The 16,491-nt window shown below is 41.9% G+C and overlaps 1 protein-coding gene across 5 annotated transcripts in view; it reads left to right on the top strand.

The window, feature by feature from the left end:
- The first annotated feature begins 7,746 nt into the window (after window positions 1-7,746).
- LOC127542403 (fibronectin type-III domain-containing protein 3A-like) overlaps window positions 7,747-16,491 on the top strand; it is a 77,747-nt gene continuing 69,002 nt past the window's right edge. For 2 of the 5 annotated variants that reach the window (XM_051967962.1, XM_051967958.1), the window contains exon 1: window positions 9,048-9,456. The gene's annotated coding sequence lies outside the window, so the exon portion shown is untranslated. Of the gene's footprint in view, window positions 7,953-8,286; window positions 8,436-8,673; window positions 8,963-9,047; window positions 9,457-16,491 lie in introns of those variants that run through there. The other 3 variants (XM_051967959.1, XM_051967961.1, XM_051967960.1) reach the window with 3 other exon arrangements.

The following is a 16,491-nucleotide window of genomic DNA, read 5'->3' as shown; positions in this document are numbered from 1 at the left end:
AAAAGAATAAATTCCACAACATTGATTTTATTCTGCCCAAACTAAAAAGAATCTTGTAATTTATAGTGGATATTTATATGTGTGTGGGGGAGGGGAGAGAGAGAAAGAGAGAAGGATGGAGGGAGGGGGAGAGAGAGGCAGGGAGGATATTTAACTAATATCTCTGAGCTCCTCCCCCCAACTTGATCCATTTCCCTTTTGCCAATTTTTCTGGTCTCCCTCTCTATGGATCCCCCTTTCCTTATGAGTCTCTTTTAGCAGACCCTTTCTTCACTGGCTAGCCTGATGCTGTTGAGGCAGCAAGTGAACAATTTATAGCTCTGAGCCCCTAAATTTCTATTGAGTTAATTTGGCCACTACCTCCAAACCTGGCCCAATCTCACTTCCTCATCTTGACTTAAGGAGAACCTTAATTCTCAGTTCGCTTCTCATCAGTCATTGGCTTGTTAAGGCTCAGCATAAGGAATAAGAGAAGCTCAGAGGCAGTGGAGGGGAAGCAGAACAATCCAGATAGGCAGTGTGCTTTGGGAACATTTATGAGTTGTTGAAGGAAAGGGACATGTATATCATACCTATCCTTTACTATAACTCAGAGGGTCAAGGGGGGCCTCTGAAGTCATATAGTCTAATTCTCATATTTTACATGAGGAAATGAGATTCAAAGATGAAGTGCCTGTTAGAGCTAGGATTTGGACTCAGAATCTCTGACTACAAAGCAAGTAATCTTTCCAAAAGATCACAATGCCTCCTGGGAATTTATTATTTACTGAATATATTTTTCTTATCTATCTTATGCTTAAGGAAAATTAGGGCTCATGTAAGTCATGTAAGTCATGATGACTTAATATTGCCCAACTTTTTCTTTTACTTTTTCTCTATCATAGGATGAAAATCCCCCAATATGTTAACAACACTTTTTCTGATCCCAGGGCAATGCCCGACCTTGTACTGAAGTCAAACAAATAGAGGGAAAGAAATCAGTCTGTTTGTTAGAGCTCCCTACATTTAGAAGGGAACTGAGACTTCTCCCAGTGGGTCAGATGACTGATTTGTTGAATAAATGATGGTTGATGTTTCCAACAGTCAGGGCTCAAGAGAAGGCAGCCTATGTTGGCCGAAGTTGAACTGAGGCCAAAGAAAACATTAGTAAAGAAAGAATCTGAAGAGAAAGTGTAATTTTTTTTAAAGCATGAAAGTTTTATTTGCTATATTTAGATAACTTACAAGGGGTTCTATATTATGACTATCAATTCAAACAGATGCTATTCTTTTCATTACTAAATTATCTAAGTAGAGATATTCCATTTAGATTCATTTACGATTCGATTTAGCTTAAAAGATTTTAATTAGAGGAAAGTTATTCATGCTTCAGAAAACTAAGGCTTTAGTGTAATTGGCTGTAGATTATTTTAAGCTTTAATTTGTTTATTTCAGGGAACCCCTCTACAAAGGCTTAAACAAGCTATCAGCTAGAGGATTGCTCACTGTAGTTTTCGACTGTGTCCCTCAAAAATGGTTCCTAAGCTGAAGCAAAAACCCAAGCCACCAGTCCAAATGTCTTCCATGGTCTAGCAGGGGAGTGACGAGCTAAGCCTTTTTTTTTTCCAACCGGACCATTTGGCTTTAAACATTGTTCCTCATGCTTCAAAGAACCTGTCTATGTGACGTGATAAAATGAAGCAAGAAACATTTTTAGCTAAAGAACACATGATCTAAATCAAATCCTCCCTCTTGCATCAGCCACACAGATGCTGTTTTAGGAGGCGGGGGGGAAGGGGGGGACGAGGTGTACAAGGGTTGTTGCACCACAAACATGGCCGTTGCCTGTTGTCTGTGACCACATTGGAGGCCTTTGCATCCTCATTTGGATGCCACAGCTCCATGCCTTGACCTGTTGGCCTCTTGGGTATCAAGGACAGGGCTGGCCCACATCTTTGGGAACTCCTATCCATCCCACTCTGAGATGCTTCCTGCCAATTAGTTATACTCAGCAATAACACAAAAAAGGCACTAGCTCCAGGGATAGCAATTAGGCTATCCTCACAATGGTGTGGATAAGACCCTTTTCTTCTATGCACTTGGAAAATGTATGTTCCCTAGAGTGCAGAGAAGCAAAAATCTCATTAAAACTTAATTTTAGGACTTTCTGTGGCTTTTGATTCTACAACTCCACCTGCTTTAGCAATTTTTCATTCATTTTTTAAAATTTCTCAAAAGTATTTTATTTTTCCAAATACATGTAAAGATAGTTTCCAAGATTCATTTTTATAAGATCCTGTGTTCCAAAATTGTTCTCCCTCTTCCCCAAGACAGCAAGCAATCTGATATAGGTGATCCTATTAAATGTACAGTCCTATTAAACATATTTCCATATTAGTCATATGAAAGTAGAATCAGGAAAAAAACTGAGAGAAAAAACTAAAAGGTGAAAATAACATGCTTCAGTCTGCATTCTGACTCCATCTTGAGACTATTGGAACATTCTAGGATCCCTGTATTGCTGAGAAAAGCTAAGTCTATCAAAATGATCATCACAAAAGCTTTCTGTTACTGTGTACAGTGTTCTCCTGGTTCTGCTCACTTCACTCAGCATCAGTTTGTGTAAATAATTTCAGGGTTTTCTGCAATTAGCCTGCTGCTCATTATTTCTCACAGAACAATAATATTCCATTACATTCATACACCATACTTATTCAGCCATTTCCCAATGATGGGCATCCACTCAATTTCCAATTCCTTTAGCAATTGTTCTTTACATAAAAATATCTTATTTTGTACTTCTGTCTATTCAAACATGTCATGTTTTTTTTATTCTGGGCATGCACATCTCCTGATAACTAGATGATAGATATAGAGATACACACACACACACACACACACACACACACACACATATATATATAGTAACAATATGCAGATTATTCAGGAATAACGAAGGCCTACTAGCCAACTGAAAAACACTAGACCAATTCAATGTTCTCAGCTGTTTCAACAGCTGCCAACAGATTGCCATGAAGTCAAACCAACTGATTTTTTAAATTGCTTTTTATTTTCAAAATACATGCAAAGATAGTTTTCAGCATTCACCCTTACAAAATCCTGTGTTCCAAATTTTTCTCCTTCCTTTCCTCCCAGTTCTCCTAGACAGCAAATAATACAATATATGTTAAACAGGTGCAATTCTTTTATACATATTTCCACATTTATCATGCTGCCCAAGAAAAATCAGATCAAAAAGGAAAAAAATGTCCCAAAAAAACCAACAAGCAAACAACAACAAAAAAGGTGAAAATAGTATGTTGGGATCCACATTTCTTCCCCATAGTCCTCTCCCTGGATGCAGACAGCTCTCTTCATCACAAATCTGTTGGAACTGGCCTGAATCACATCACTGTTTAAAAGAGCCAGGAACATCAGAATTGATCATCACATAATCTTGTTGTTGTTGTGTACCATGTTCTCTTGGTTCTACTCACTTCACTCAGCATCAGTTCATAAAAGTCTCTCCACAGGCCTCTCTGAAATCATCCTGCTGGTCGTTTCTTATAGAACAATAATATTCCATCACATTCATGTACCATAACTTTTTCCAGCTGACAGACATCCCCTCAGTTTCCAGTTTCTTGCCACTACAAAAAGGGCCGCTACAAGCATTTTTGGACACGTGGGTCCTTTTTCCTTTTTCATGATCTCTTTGGGAGACAGGCCCAATAGAGACACTTCTGGATCAAAGGGTATGCACAGTTTGATAACCTTTGGGCATAGTTCCCAATTGCTCTCCAGAATAAACCAACTGATTTTGTGGAATTTGGCCATGGATATAGACTGGGGGGGAGGAGGAGGGAGAACAACCCGATTCAACTGCTGAAGCCACTTCAGCAATGTCATGGCCACCAAGTCAGATCCGGTTACAGAGCCATTACTGGTTCTGATCTGAATTCTTCTTGACAAGCATAAGTGGCATCTTCCAAACCTTTTTGCAAATTGTATCTTTAGCACTGGTCAATAAAATATACACTAACTTATCTAGAAAGCACTTTGCTATTCCATGATCTGTATCACACTGAGGGCCAAGCCACAGTCCCATCAACATGCTTGGGAAAGGGACCTTTCTCTCCATAACACAGGTGGTGTACTTATCTTCCAAAACTAGCATTAGAAAAAAGATTTCATTGTAATTATGATTAATGTTGGAATATTTGTATCTCACTTTAAGCGAGGACTTAGCCAACTTTCTTTCTGCCTTTGGAGTAGATTCAAATCTGAGAGATGGCTATAGCTTTAGAGTATGATGGCAGGTTTGAGGCTAAGCTTTGAAAAGAGTCCTAAATCACCAGGTTTTCTGGGAGGGGGAGCAGGCAGAGTGCAGGGCAGGAGGTGGGATATGGTAGTGACATCTTTTTTTTAAAAAGATCCACTTGGAACAATGGTTTACTATAACAGCCCACAAACCCCCAAATATCCTTTCAAGTGAATGAGATAAAAGGAAAAGGAACAGGAGTTTCAAGAAGTCTTTCCATGGTGATCAAACACTGGATTATTATCTCCAGGGAATCCTTCATGCCAAGCTTTAGAAAGCATATATTCTCAACGTCAAGAATGTGAAGCATTCACTCCTTAAGAACTTTTGTGCTCTGGATGAGAGAGTTCTAGTACTCGAGATGAAAAATAAATCCACTATATAACATGGCATCATTAACCAGTTTTCCTCGTCCAAGACAAGTGAATCAAAACATGAACAAAGCGCTTGCTTCGAATTTACGGGGCCGTACGACTTTGGCTTCAAATAGAAGGAATTTATTGTGATTGAATATTTCTATTACCTTTAAAAATACACCAGCTTTTAAGTAAAAGTTACAGACATCTTTAAAAAGACTACACAGACCAATAATATTTTTTAATTTAAAGTTACTTGAAAATAGTTGAGCTGAACTATTATTGAGTACAATAATCAAAAAAGACTTGGAAATAAAGATACCTCTCATTTGAATAAGCTCCATGGGATAGCCAAAATTGTTTTTCTGTATAGCTATACGAGTAAGATAAGAGCATAAAGTCACTCTTACCTAAGAGAATAGAATTCATCTGGCCAAGTGTATCCCTAAGGAAGTTTCTGTGAAGCAAGTAGTATTTTGCCAATGGCTTTTGTTGCAAAATCTGAGATTTTCACTGTAGAAAAGAAAGAATGAAATAAAAGCAGGATACTGGATGTAATGAAGTTATTCTTTTAGAATTTAACCAACCTTCAAAAATCATTTATTTCGTTAGATTTAGAACTGGAAGCTCATCTCCAGAGGTTCCTACCCTTTTTATGTGTAGCAAACCCCTTCTCAGAATCATGTTTTCGTTTAAATGCGCAAAATGAAATACAGAGGGTTGCAAAGGAAAATGGTTACACTGAAATATTGGAGTTAAAATATTTGAGAAACAACCTCTCAAACCCTAGGTGGGAGCCCCTGACCCAGTTCAACGGCCTCATTTAGAGAGGAGGAAACTCAGATGCAGATAGGGGGAAGGGACTTCCCTGAAGCTCATACTGGTCGCAAAGATAGGATTCAAGCAATCAACAAGCAATTTATTAAGCATCTGCTCAGGCAATGTGCTTAGCTGGAGAAATGAATATTATACTGAGAGATGTGCTCACCAGGAGCTTATATTAAAATTGAGGGGAGAGGGAAATATAGCCCAGAATAAAGGATCTACATATACAAGTAATGTGGAAGGCACCAACAATTGAGGGTAGCCAAAAAGATTTCTGGAAAGAGAAGACGAAATCCAATCAAACTAAAAAGGAAGATTTACTCTATCTTGATTGCCAACACTTGGAGAAAAGTAGGTTTAATAGAGAGGAGGCTGAAGAAGCCGGTGGCACTTTTAAATCTGAGAGAGTCTGAAGTAATGGTGGGCACTGTGAAAAGGTTAAAGGTTAGTGATGATGCTTCCTTTGGGAATGTTTTAAAGTCTGAACCCCTCAAAAGGTCTGGACAGTTACCTTCTTCAGACTTAATTTCCTTGCTACATAAAAGGGCCAGTTCTGTGGCACATCTTTTGGAGACAGAGCCTTATTTCTCAATGTCTTGGCTGCTTCGGTCTTCCTAAAGGTCCTAGATTCCTTTTCATGATGAATAATTGGATCAAAGAATCTAGAAGTGGAAGGGTCCTCAGAGAGCATGTTTGTCACCTGTGAGAAGGCTTCTCTCAGTCTCTCAGATGAAAGGGACCTCTCTTTCTCTAAGAGAACACTTGGCCTAAATCTGTCCTCTTCCTTTGTGATCTGCCTTCTCTGCTTGCCTTTGGCTCGTCCTTGTATTTGGCATATTTTGTTACCGTACTGGTCCCTGCCCATGAGACTGGAAGTGGGGCGTGTTACTCAGTATCTCGAACTGTATCTTACTACCATCACCATCATTCATCAAAGATGAAAGCAATTTTCACCCAACTTGGATTAAATGTCTACTGCATAAGGAAGACCCTATGCCCTTGAAGGGAAAGGTGAGGCTCTGCCAAAAGAAACAAGACAGTCAACCCTTCCACTCTCTAACTGCATCCAGAGCAATGTAGCTGACAACGAGTTGGGTGTTTAAAGTACACAACTTCTGTCCTGTAATGTGAGGAAAGCTCCAGACAGGAGTAAATTCTCTCTAGGGAAGTTACAGTAGGATCAGGATCAGGATCAGGATCAGGATCAGGTCCAGTTCTGCTAGACAGAGGACTGCAGAGTCTCTTTGCAGGTCTACCCTCGTTTCAATCTGAACTGGCTGCTGCTGAGTTCTGTCCTTTGGGTTGCTCTGTCCTTCCACCCACAGGTCCAAACACTAGGGTGACTTAGTGATTTACCTCTGCTTCTTGGATTCTGAGGAGGGGGTGGGTGGCAGAGCTGGGGGTCAGGCTCCTATGTTTTGGAAGCTGCCCTCCATTTCAGGGCCAAATTGGTCACTTCCGAGAGGTGTTCCTGGACCACTGCATTAGGTTTGCCCCTTTCCAGCAGTCTGCTCAACTGTCTACCCTCTCTTTCTTCACACCTTTCTGCCCTTAGAAGAGGGATCAGTCCAATTCTGCTCTGCCCCAAAGAAGTAACTCGTGTAAGCTGCAAGGAGGCAAATGTGGGTAGGATGTCCGAAAAAATAAGAACTGTTCCCAGTTACTCCCAGGGGACATAGTATATTCTCCCTCAGCTCCTTCTTAAGGTGAAAGCTCCTGCTCTCTCCCAGGGCCCCCCAGCAGCAGTACCTCGATGCCTACCAGACAGTAATCACTTAATCAATTCTCGATTTCTCCCTTCCCACCCCTGTGGTCCCAGGATTCTGGCTCTGGACATGGTGGGAAGGGGATGTTTGCTGGGATTTGGGTTTTTTGCTTGATTTTTTGTTTCTCTCCTGATAAATGTTACCATTTCTAGAACTTTTCATTCCAGTTTGTTGACTGGAGATTGTCCCAAAGTCACTTATGATTTGGGGAGGTTTTCAGAGTTATTTACTGTATTTCTTCAGTGGCCCTGACCTTTCCCCCTGGCCGTTCCTTTGTTAGCTGATCCTAGCGGAACCCTCGGATTCAGCAAGCTCCTGGTGGTTTTTTTTTTTTCCCCTCTCCCCCAACCCTTGCACTTGTGGGCTGTTGCTAACCCCAGAGAAACAGAATCCCCCCCCCTCCCCGCTTCAACTCCCACGTGGTTTTGTTTGCAAATTGGGAACTCTAGCCTCCCCTGCAAGGGGATACGGGGGAGGGAGAAAGCGTTCCTCGGCCACACTGGGCCATAGACTAGGAGACGGAGCGTGGTCTAAGTGACAGCCTGGAATCTCGAGTCAGTCCATCACAGCCTGCAGATCCTTAGAGGGGGAAGGAAGGGAGCCCCCGGGCCCTCGAGCCCAGCCCGCTTCTCCTTCGCTGGGGACTTCTCAAAGCCATCGGTGGGAAAGCCCACCAGGCCGGCCCCAGCTTTGCATGACACCTGGGTAAGTTGCACGGCCCGGCTCGCCCAGAGCCTGGGAACCAGCGTGGGGCAGCCTCCGGCCGGCAAATCGGCGGGCAGAGCAGGACAGCTAATGTCCCGTGCCCAGATCCCCCGATGGGCTGCCCCAAATGCCCGCTGGCCGGACCGACCGGCCTCGCCCCGGTCCGTTCCCGTAGGGACCGTCTAGAAGCCACGGCCCGGTCGCCGACCCCCAGCCTCGAGGGTCCTGCGCTTTCCCCCGCTCGCACCCCCTCACCCCACCCCCAGCGCGGCGCATGCGCAGTGGCCACATTCCATCATGGCGGGGCCGTCCGGCGGCGGGCGGGCGGCTCCGCGCTGAGATTGAAACGGCACCTTGCCGGCTGGGGCGCTGGGGCGACGACGACCGCGACGGCTCGTAGCCGGGTGGGGGAGGGCGGGACAGTGTCGCGTTTGCCCCTCAGCCCTCCCACCCCCGTCTGTCGCCCCGTGTGTGTGGCATGCAGTAAGTGGCCGTGCCCCGTGTCCCCCCTACCCCGGGCAGCTGGGCTGAGGCGGCGTCGGCCGCGCGTGCTGAGGGAGCAGACAGCTCCCCGCGCCTTTCCCCCGCGCCCCCCGCCCCCGGCCCCTAGGCGGCGGGGGAGGGGCAGGGCAGGGCAGCAGCTGCTGCTGTACATCGCCGCCGTGCCTCCTTCCCTCTCGCCTCGGCGGCGGCGGCGGCGGCGGCGGCGGCCGGCCGGCTGTTCCAGTTAGGCGCACACATGCGGGGCGCGCTGGCCGGCCTGGGCCGAGCCGAGCGAAGAGGGAGAGGAGTGGGGGGGAGGGAGGGCGCACGGGTGGGAGCTAGGAGGCGAGGCCAGGAGCCGGCCGCCGAGAGCGGAGCCGCGGCTGGAAGCCCTCGGGGAGTGGGAAGGATGCGGAGGGGATAGAGTTACGGAGCGGCGCGGCGAGGCGAGGGGAGAGTCGCCCAGCCCAGCCCAGCCCAGAGGCTCAGCAGCGCAGTCGGGCTCTGAGCGTGAGAGCCTGGCCGAGGTGAGGGAGCAGGGAGGGAGGGGGAGCGAGCAGGCAGGCAGGCGGGGAGGGAGGGAAGGAGGGGGAGGCAGGGGGCGGGGGCCGGACGGAGCGGGGGAGGGGGAGGTGGGGGATATTTTGGGAGGGCTGCTGGAGGGAAAAGTTTCCGAATATGTGGGAGGGGGAGCTCAGCCTGAGGGCTCCTTTTACATCTTGGAGCCGTATTTGGATTTGCTGCTTAAAAAGTGCCTCTGTCCCGGCGCTGTCGGGAGTGAGTGGAGGGACTTCTCTCCCACCCCCCGCACCCTCAGCCACCTCCCCTGCAGCCACCAGCACTCGGGCACTTGTGCTGTCGCCTGCTAATGCCACGTAGTCTTCGGAGGCTTCTTCTCGGAGATCGGCTGCGGCTCCGGACGGCTCCCTTGGCCGAGGGGCTCCTCAACGCGCTGCACCCCGGCTCGCGAGCGAATTAGAGTCGAGCGGCGCTAGGTTGCTCTCGGGTCCCCGGATAATCGGTAACCGGCCAACGGGCTGTTTCCTGCCTGGGAACGCACCGTTTGGGCGGAGGGGGGGCCGGGGGTGGGGGCCGGCTCGGCGAGGTGGGCCGTTCTGTAGGTGGATGCGTTTTTGTCCTTTTTCCAGCCGAGACCTGCGGGCTCGGGAAAGGCGAGCCGAGCATTGTTGCTTGCTTTAGTCTGCTAAGTGCCTGCTCCCCGGGCTGGAAGGACCGTTATCTAGCCCTACTAATGCTTGAAACTGCCTGTTGCCCAACTAGTCGCTGCTCTTTCCAGCTTCAACTTTCCTGCTTAAGTGGGTCACGGTGACAAGCTCTTGGGTGATGCAGAATCCAGTGCCTTGAATTCAGCCTTTACCGTAGTAGTTTTCAATCAATCTCTTTGGCTGTTGTGTCTCTGTATTCATATATAGCTGCGCCAAGATACGTGGGCTAAACAAAAGGTGACTGGTAAGTCAAGAGAAGTGTGTTTGAAGTAAGGGCAAACGACTTGGTTTTCAGGATGTCATTCGCGAAGTTGTGCGAATGAACGCTGCTTTGTAGCACTGGTGCTTTTTCGTTAGAAATCTTTGGGATTGAGACGGTTCTGACAGGAACTTTTTTTTTTTTTTTTTTTTTTTTTGCCAAGAGAGTTCTCTTTCTGACCCCATTATGGTCTCTTTGGCCACTTGTCTTCATCACTGACGATTCTAAAGCCAAGTTGCTAATATTTTAGGACCTTTTTCTTGAGAGCTTCAAAACTAAGTAGAAATGGACTTGCTTTTTCTCCCTTATACTTTTTATTATGAGAATTACTTGAATGGGTGCCTTGTGTAGTTCTCCGAAACAAGCTATTTGGGGAACTCTTAAGTGGTACTGTTGCAACAAGTTTTTCTTTTCCAAGAGTTGGCCTGAAACAGGCAGCACTTTGGCAATGAGGCAAAATAACACATGTCTAGAACTTTTTCCTTAAAAAAAAAAAAAAAAGAATTAAATTTAAACCTGGGTAAATGTTCTGATGTGGATTTTATTTAAGAATCGAGTGCTTATTTCGCAAGGATTGGGTCAGATTTCCAAACAAATTAGGTGCCATACTACATTATTTCATAACATGCACACCTTTAGAGGAAAGAAATCAAACTTTTCTTCCCTCTTTCCTTCACTCCACCCTGCAAAACGTGAGTGCTTGCCTCACTTAATTCTGGTTGCCACAAATGAAACACTTTTCAATACCTGAAAAAAACGGGAATTTTTGAAATACTGTGACTTGTCTCCTACAAGTGTCTGTGACAAATAGCTAAAAAGCTTTGTCTTCTTGCCTTTTTTTTTTTCCTTTGGGAGTACCAGCATAAGCTGTTACACTTTTGTGTGCTTGCATTCCTTTATCTTTGCTAATTCTGAACATTTAAACTAATACTTGCAAGTTATGTTCTCCCGAAAGTCTATTGACAAGATAAGTGAGAGATTAATTTCTATCAGAAGACAGATCTTTAAGTTGAGAAACTTTGAAATGTTAGCAAATATATCCTGGAAATAGCTTTTCATTCACAGTGTTCTAGGGAGCTTTACTTGAATCTACTTTTGAGATAAATATGAAGATAAGATTCAAAATTTGTTTTTAATAGTCACCAAAGTGTTCAAAATACCCTAAAATGTTCTTTCTGATTTTCATCAGGATATGAGTACTACTTGATTTATGCCTAAAATATCAAAGTACAGTATTTTTTTCTAATGCTGATTTCACCTGCTTTTGTATCAGTCTTATAACAAGCTGTGGTTAAATTAGCCAAGGTCAAGGTAGTTACTTTCAGCAGTTATCGTTTCTGCAAGCCAGAGTTTAGCAGAAGAGTAAGTACAGTACACACTGACCTCTTTATTATATCTTTGAAGAGCTTACTGTAAAATAAGTAAGTAATTCTTTCACTTCTCTTAATTCAGATTGCTTATGTTGGTCAGTACAGACAGGGTATTCTAAACTCCCACATACTTTTTATGTAACTCCACTAAAATTCTCTTAATAAGGAAAATCTGATCCCAGTTTCATTTTTATTATGCTTCGAATCTGTGATATAAATTGGAGTTGCAGTTCATAAGACAATTTGCTCTGGCTGTGTCTCAAATGTGGCTCAGAATTAAGTGAGAAGTCATCTGGCGTTTTGAGACCTTGAAAGCAGGCAAGTTTATTCCCTCAAAAGTGCAAAGAGAAGTTTGGGTTTTTTTTTTTAAGGATTGGACTTTGAGACTGTCTCTAGGGCTTTCATTCCAGGTAAAAACAAAATATTAATTTGAAGCCAACTGCATGATTGTTTATTGAAACACAGAATGGCCACGAAGATTATTTTAAACTTATGAAATGAAATGTTCGGTTTTGTATTGTTTAAAGGCAAATTGAAATATCCTCTTTATGCATATAGCCTTTAAAATTGGGGGGAGGAGAAACTCACTGGACAGAATTTAAAATTTTAATATAAATAAATAGATAAAAATCTCTTGAGTAGCACTAGTTTATATCAGTGAATATCATGATATTCAGAGAAGATTAATTTATAATGGTGGCCTCTAAAAATCAATAGCCTTTCTAAGACAGTATGTATACTTATATTTAATGTAATTTGGAATTCTAAAAATTGAGACATTGTTGGCTGTCTTATGTCCTTCTAAGAGTAAATTGATGCGTTTTTAAAAATTAGACTATACTTTCTTTTGCACACCCTGTAGTGCTAAAATGTTATTCTAATATTAGAGTAATACCATACTATTTGGAATGGGAAATTGTACCTTGCAGATTAAGATATATTTTAGGTAGTTGTGGTTACATTAAGCCAATGAAAGCGATACATTTATAGATACTAATCTAATTCAGTAGCCCTTCACATTTCCATGCCTGAGCCACTGTTTTTCAGATCATGAAGTATCACTCACTTCATCAAAGAGTAAGGGGCCACAACCCTGAAATTGAGGCTTGAGAGTCTGTCTAGGAATTATAATATAACACATGCTCCCTATGAGCCTATGGATCTTTGCCAGAGCTAAACATAATTTTATGAGTTAGAAGGTGACTGCTGTCTGTAGCTCAGACTTTCCTTTTTTGGCCTTACTTAGAAAGTAGGTGTAACTTAAATATAGTGGTACTTTAAGGAGAAAATCTTACATAAGAAATGCCATTGGGGGTCAGACCAGTGGTCCATACTACCTTGTTTTCTCCATCTGATAGTACCAACAAAGGAGATTTGGAATGAGTGTATGATTGCCCTCTATGACTTGAACTCCACAAGATTAGATAGACGTTGCTATCTTTCCCTAATAACCCAGTCTGGATTTATCTCCCATGAATTTATTGTGTAAATCATTTTTCAAGCTATTTATATTTTTAGCCTCTATCAGCTCTGGGGGATAATTAGTCCTAGAAATCAGCACTCTACTGTTCAAAGTAAGGCTTCCTATATTATCCTAAGATTGTGTCAAGGCATGCCACCTAGAACTAGTTCTAGAATTGCAGGATTTGGTGAGCCAAGGCCATGTTTGCCCAAGCCATACTAGTTATGACTTATCTCCATCGACTTTTCTCTCAGTCCCCCCCAATTGCAGTGTTATTTTTTTGCCAATCTTCGAGGACTTTGACTTTCTTGAGACCCTTGATAATTCTATACTCCCAACTCCAAATGATCTGTTATTTCAGCAAGCATATTGTATTCTTGTTTCAAAAAACTGTAATATAATCTTCTCAAAAATTGCATGTGTATGGAATGTTAATTTTGGCATGAAAATGTTGTGGTTTGCAGTATGGGAATCTACATATCTTAAAAATATTGTCTGGCCGTTTTTCTTTTTTTAAGTTTACCCAGCATCTTTCATGGGGTTTTGTTTTTTTTTTTTTGCTATATGCATAATATCGACTTAGAATTCTAAAAGCTTTGTGATTGAAATTGTTTTCTACCAAATCACCATTTAAAATAGTAATTTCCTAAAATCCTTGTTTTCCGAAATCGTCCTTATTTATTATGTCTATCTGTTAGGGCAACTTGAAAGTTGTGCCTTTAGTATTTAAGCTAATCTTGTATGTGCTGTTTTCAATGCTTCCTCTTTCTCCCATTTAGAACCATTTTGAAGATGATTTAGTGATATTTAGTGATAGTTATTCTTAATGGTCTTTGTCTCGGACAAAGTGGCTACATAGTGGTTTGAAGGTGCACTAAAAATGTGTTCTTGTCCAAATTAGTCATTTACTTTTCTTAGGATCTGGTAAATAAGCTATAGTTTTTCTTCCTTCACAAACCTTCATAGGTTAAAGCTTTTGCTTGTGATGATTCCAGAGTTCTGGATACACTCTTTACATGAATAGAAATAGTAGAGACTTAATCATTTCCTAACATTTATATGCATATAATTTGTCTTGTTCAATATGTCTACCCTGATCATCCTCTTTCCCACTGGACTTGTATAAATTCCAGTAGGAAGATGGTGGGTATTTGTAGAGCAATATCTTTCTGTCTTCATCCATGCTTACTTAGTATGCTGCAGCAATAGTGAGGCAAGGAGATAGGAGTAATCAGTTCTTCAATTTTACAAATAAATACATTTTATAATAGTCACTGTATATGACAAAGAAAGGAGCTCAGACATTGGAAAAATTTACATTCCGTTTTGGCTTCAGTATTTAAATTATTGTTTTAATTTTCCCATATGTGATATCATCAAAACTTAAATACTTGTAAAGTAACATAGGGACAAAGAAAGAGTTTGAGGTAAAATGATGTACACAGACCTTCAAGGTCTGTAAGTGCACTGTAAGTGCAGTCATCTCAGGTCCTGCATGTTCCATGAAGCCTTTTGCAGCCAAAATTGATTTCTCCCCTCTTTTGATCACACACAGCATTTACAGTTCATAACGACTTGCATTTTACCGTACTTTATGGTTTATAAAATACAAAAATTCTCACAACCACCTGCCTGCCTCTTCAAACTACTGATCTCTTGAGTCTCTCCTTTGCACTTAGAATGGAATTTGAAACGCTGGAGTTTGTGTACATTTTCCCTATGGAACAAGAAGCCCTTAGGCCAGAGATTTTGTCCTTTATTTCCTTTGCACCTCCACCAGTACCATCTATGACACCATTGCTTTATTGTTGCTCTAGATCAGTGGTTCTCAAACTTTAGTTCTTAGAATCTTTATGCTAGTCAAAATTATTGAAGATATGTCCAAAGAGTTTTTGTTTGTGTGAGTTATATTTATAGATATTTACCACATTAGAAATAAAAACTAATTTTGAATTTATAGATTCTCTAAAAGGGTTTCAGAGACCTCCAAAGATTCTCTGAACCATACTTTGTGAACCACTGCTCTAGATTATACATTTCTTTGCTTGTATTCCATTAAGTGGAACTCTTTATTATATGCAGAAAGTATTCAGTTTCCAAACGGTTTTTTTTTTTAAAAAGTTGCTAGCTAAGTTATTTGGAACTGTGAAACATTGTCCTCTAGAAAAACATATATTAATAATGGTTATGCTTCTAGGCTACACACATTTAACATACAATGCAGGTGAAATACTGTATATAGTATTTTAAATTTTAAAAAAAGAATGCTATATGATTATAATTTAAACAACTTAATGAATTGCTAGAATCTGAAAAAAGGGTAGTCAACAAGGGTAGACTTTTGAAAAGTGTCTGAAGGGAATATTCAAGGCTTTTTCAAAGACTTGAGAGGCTGATAGCATTTATTTCTTATCATGTCTCATTTCAGTTCTTAAACTGTAACTTTGGTTTTAATACAAGTGTCTTAGTAGTATTTTTTAAGAGTTATCAATCATGATTAGGTCTCCTCTTCTTTTTTTCTAATTCAGAATTTTCTGAGGTACCTAGGCTAGAACTAGAAGAAGAATGGGGTTTTGTAGGATCACCGATGGCACAGCTGGAAGGGATTCCAAAGACCACCTTGTTCAAGCTCTTCATTTTATAGATGAAAAGACCTGTTGCCCAGAATCTTACCTGTAACGGGGATCAAAGGCAGAAAAGAGTTCCCATTGAAACTCATGGTTTTCTTAAAAGACTATTTATACATTTAAGTAAAAGACTGAATGTTAGTGGCAAAAGAGGCAAGTTGAAGGGATGCTCGTTCCTTTGGGTGGAGGGGAGAGGGAGAAAATATGGGGAGAGAGACAAGAAAGGGGGAAAGGAAAGAGGCAAAAGGGGGTGAAAGGAGAGAGAGGAAGAAAAAGGGAGAGGAGTTTAAAAAAAAAAAAAAAAAAAAAAGCAATGTTGGGTTTGATAGTCCCTGTGTTGACCACCAGGTGGTACCATTGACCCAGAACAGCTTGGTTCTAGCTAGAGGAGTAGAAACTGTGAAGAGAGTTTTGGTCTTGAATGTTTGGCTGGATATTTGTATGAAGGAGGCATTGACAAATAAGGGAGCACCTCTTGTGTCACTTAATCCCGTGTATAAAATATTTCATTGGTTTAAGCCCCATATCAACTATATTGGAAACTCTTTGAAGGCAGAAATCATGCCATATATTACTTTGTATCCCCGATAGTATGTAGTGCAATGCTGGGCATATTGTATTTAATACTAGCTAGTATTTATAGAATGTTTTCATGTTTGCAAAGTACTTTTACTTACATATATATGTTATTTGGTCCTTATAAAAAATCTGGGAGGTTGATGCTATTGTTATTCCCCTTTTATAGATGAAGAAACTGAGGGTCTGAGAAGTTGAAACTTGCTCAGTGAGCAAGTATGCAAGTGAGACTAGCTCACAGCTACTAAGTGACTGAGGCAAGATTTAAACTCGGGTCTTAATCTCAAATTCAGCTCTCTAGCCACTGCACTTCCTAGTATTATGGAATTGTCATTTTATAAGTATAGATTTTGCCTTGTTTTTCTGATTGTAGTCATCCAAATCATTTGATTTCGTGGTATTGCGCACAACTCATTCGTGTTCTTTCATCCTGGGTGACTTTTTTCATACCCTCCCATAAATCTACTACAGGGGATCCTACTAGTGTGTCAGGGGCCTTTCTTTACTTCTCTTAATGTTCCATGGACAGCAGTGAA

The sequence above is a fragment of the Antechinus flavipes genome, chromosome X (genome assembly GCF_016432865.1).
Source record: "Antechinus flavipes isolate AdamAnt ecotype Samford, QLD, Australia chromosome X, AdamAnt_v2, whole genome shotgun sequence".
Lineage (NCBI taxonomy): Eukaryota > Metazoa > Chordata > Mammalia > Dasyuromorphia > Dasyuridae > Antechinus > Antechinus flavipes.
Note: the sequence above shows the minus strand (reverse complement) of the source record. Positions and strands in the feature narration are given on the sequence as shown.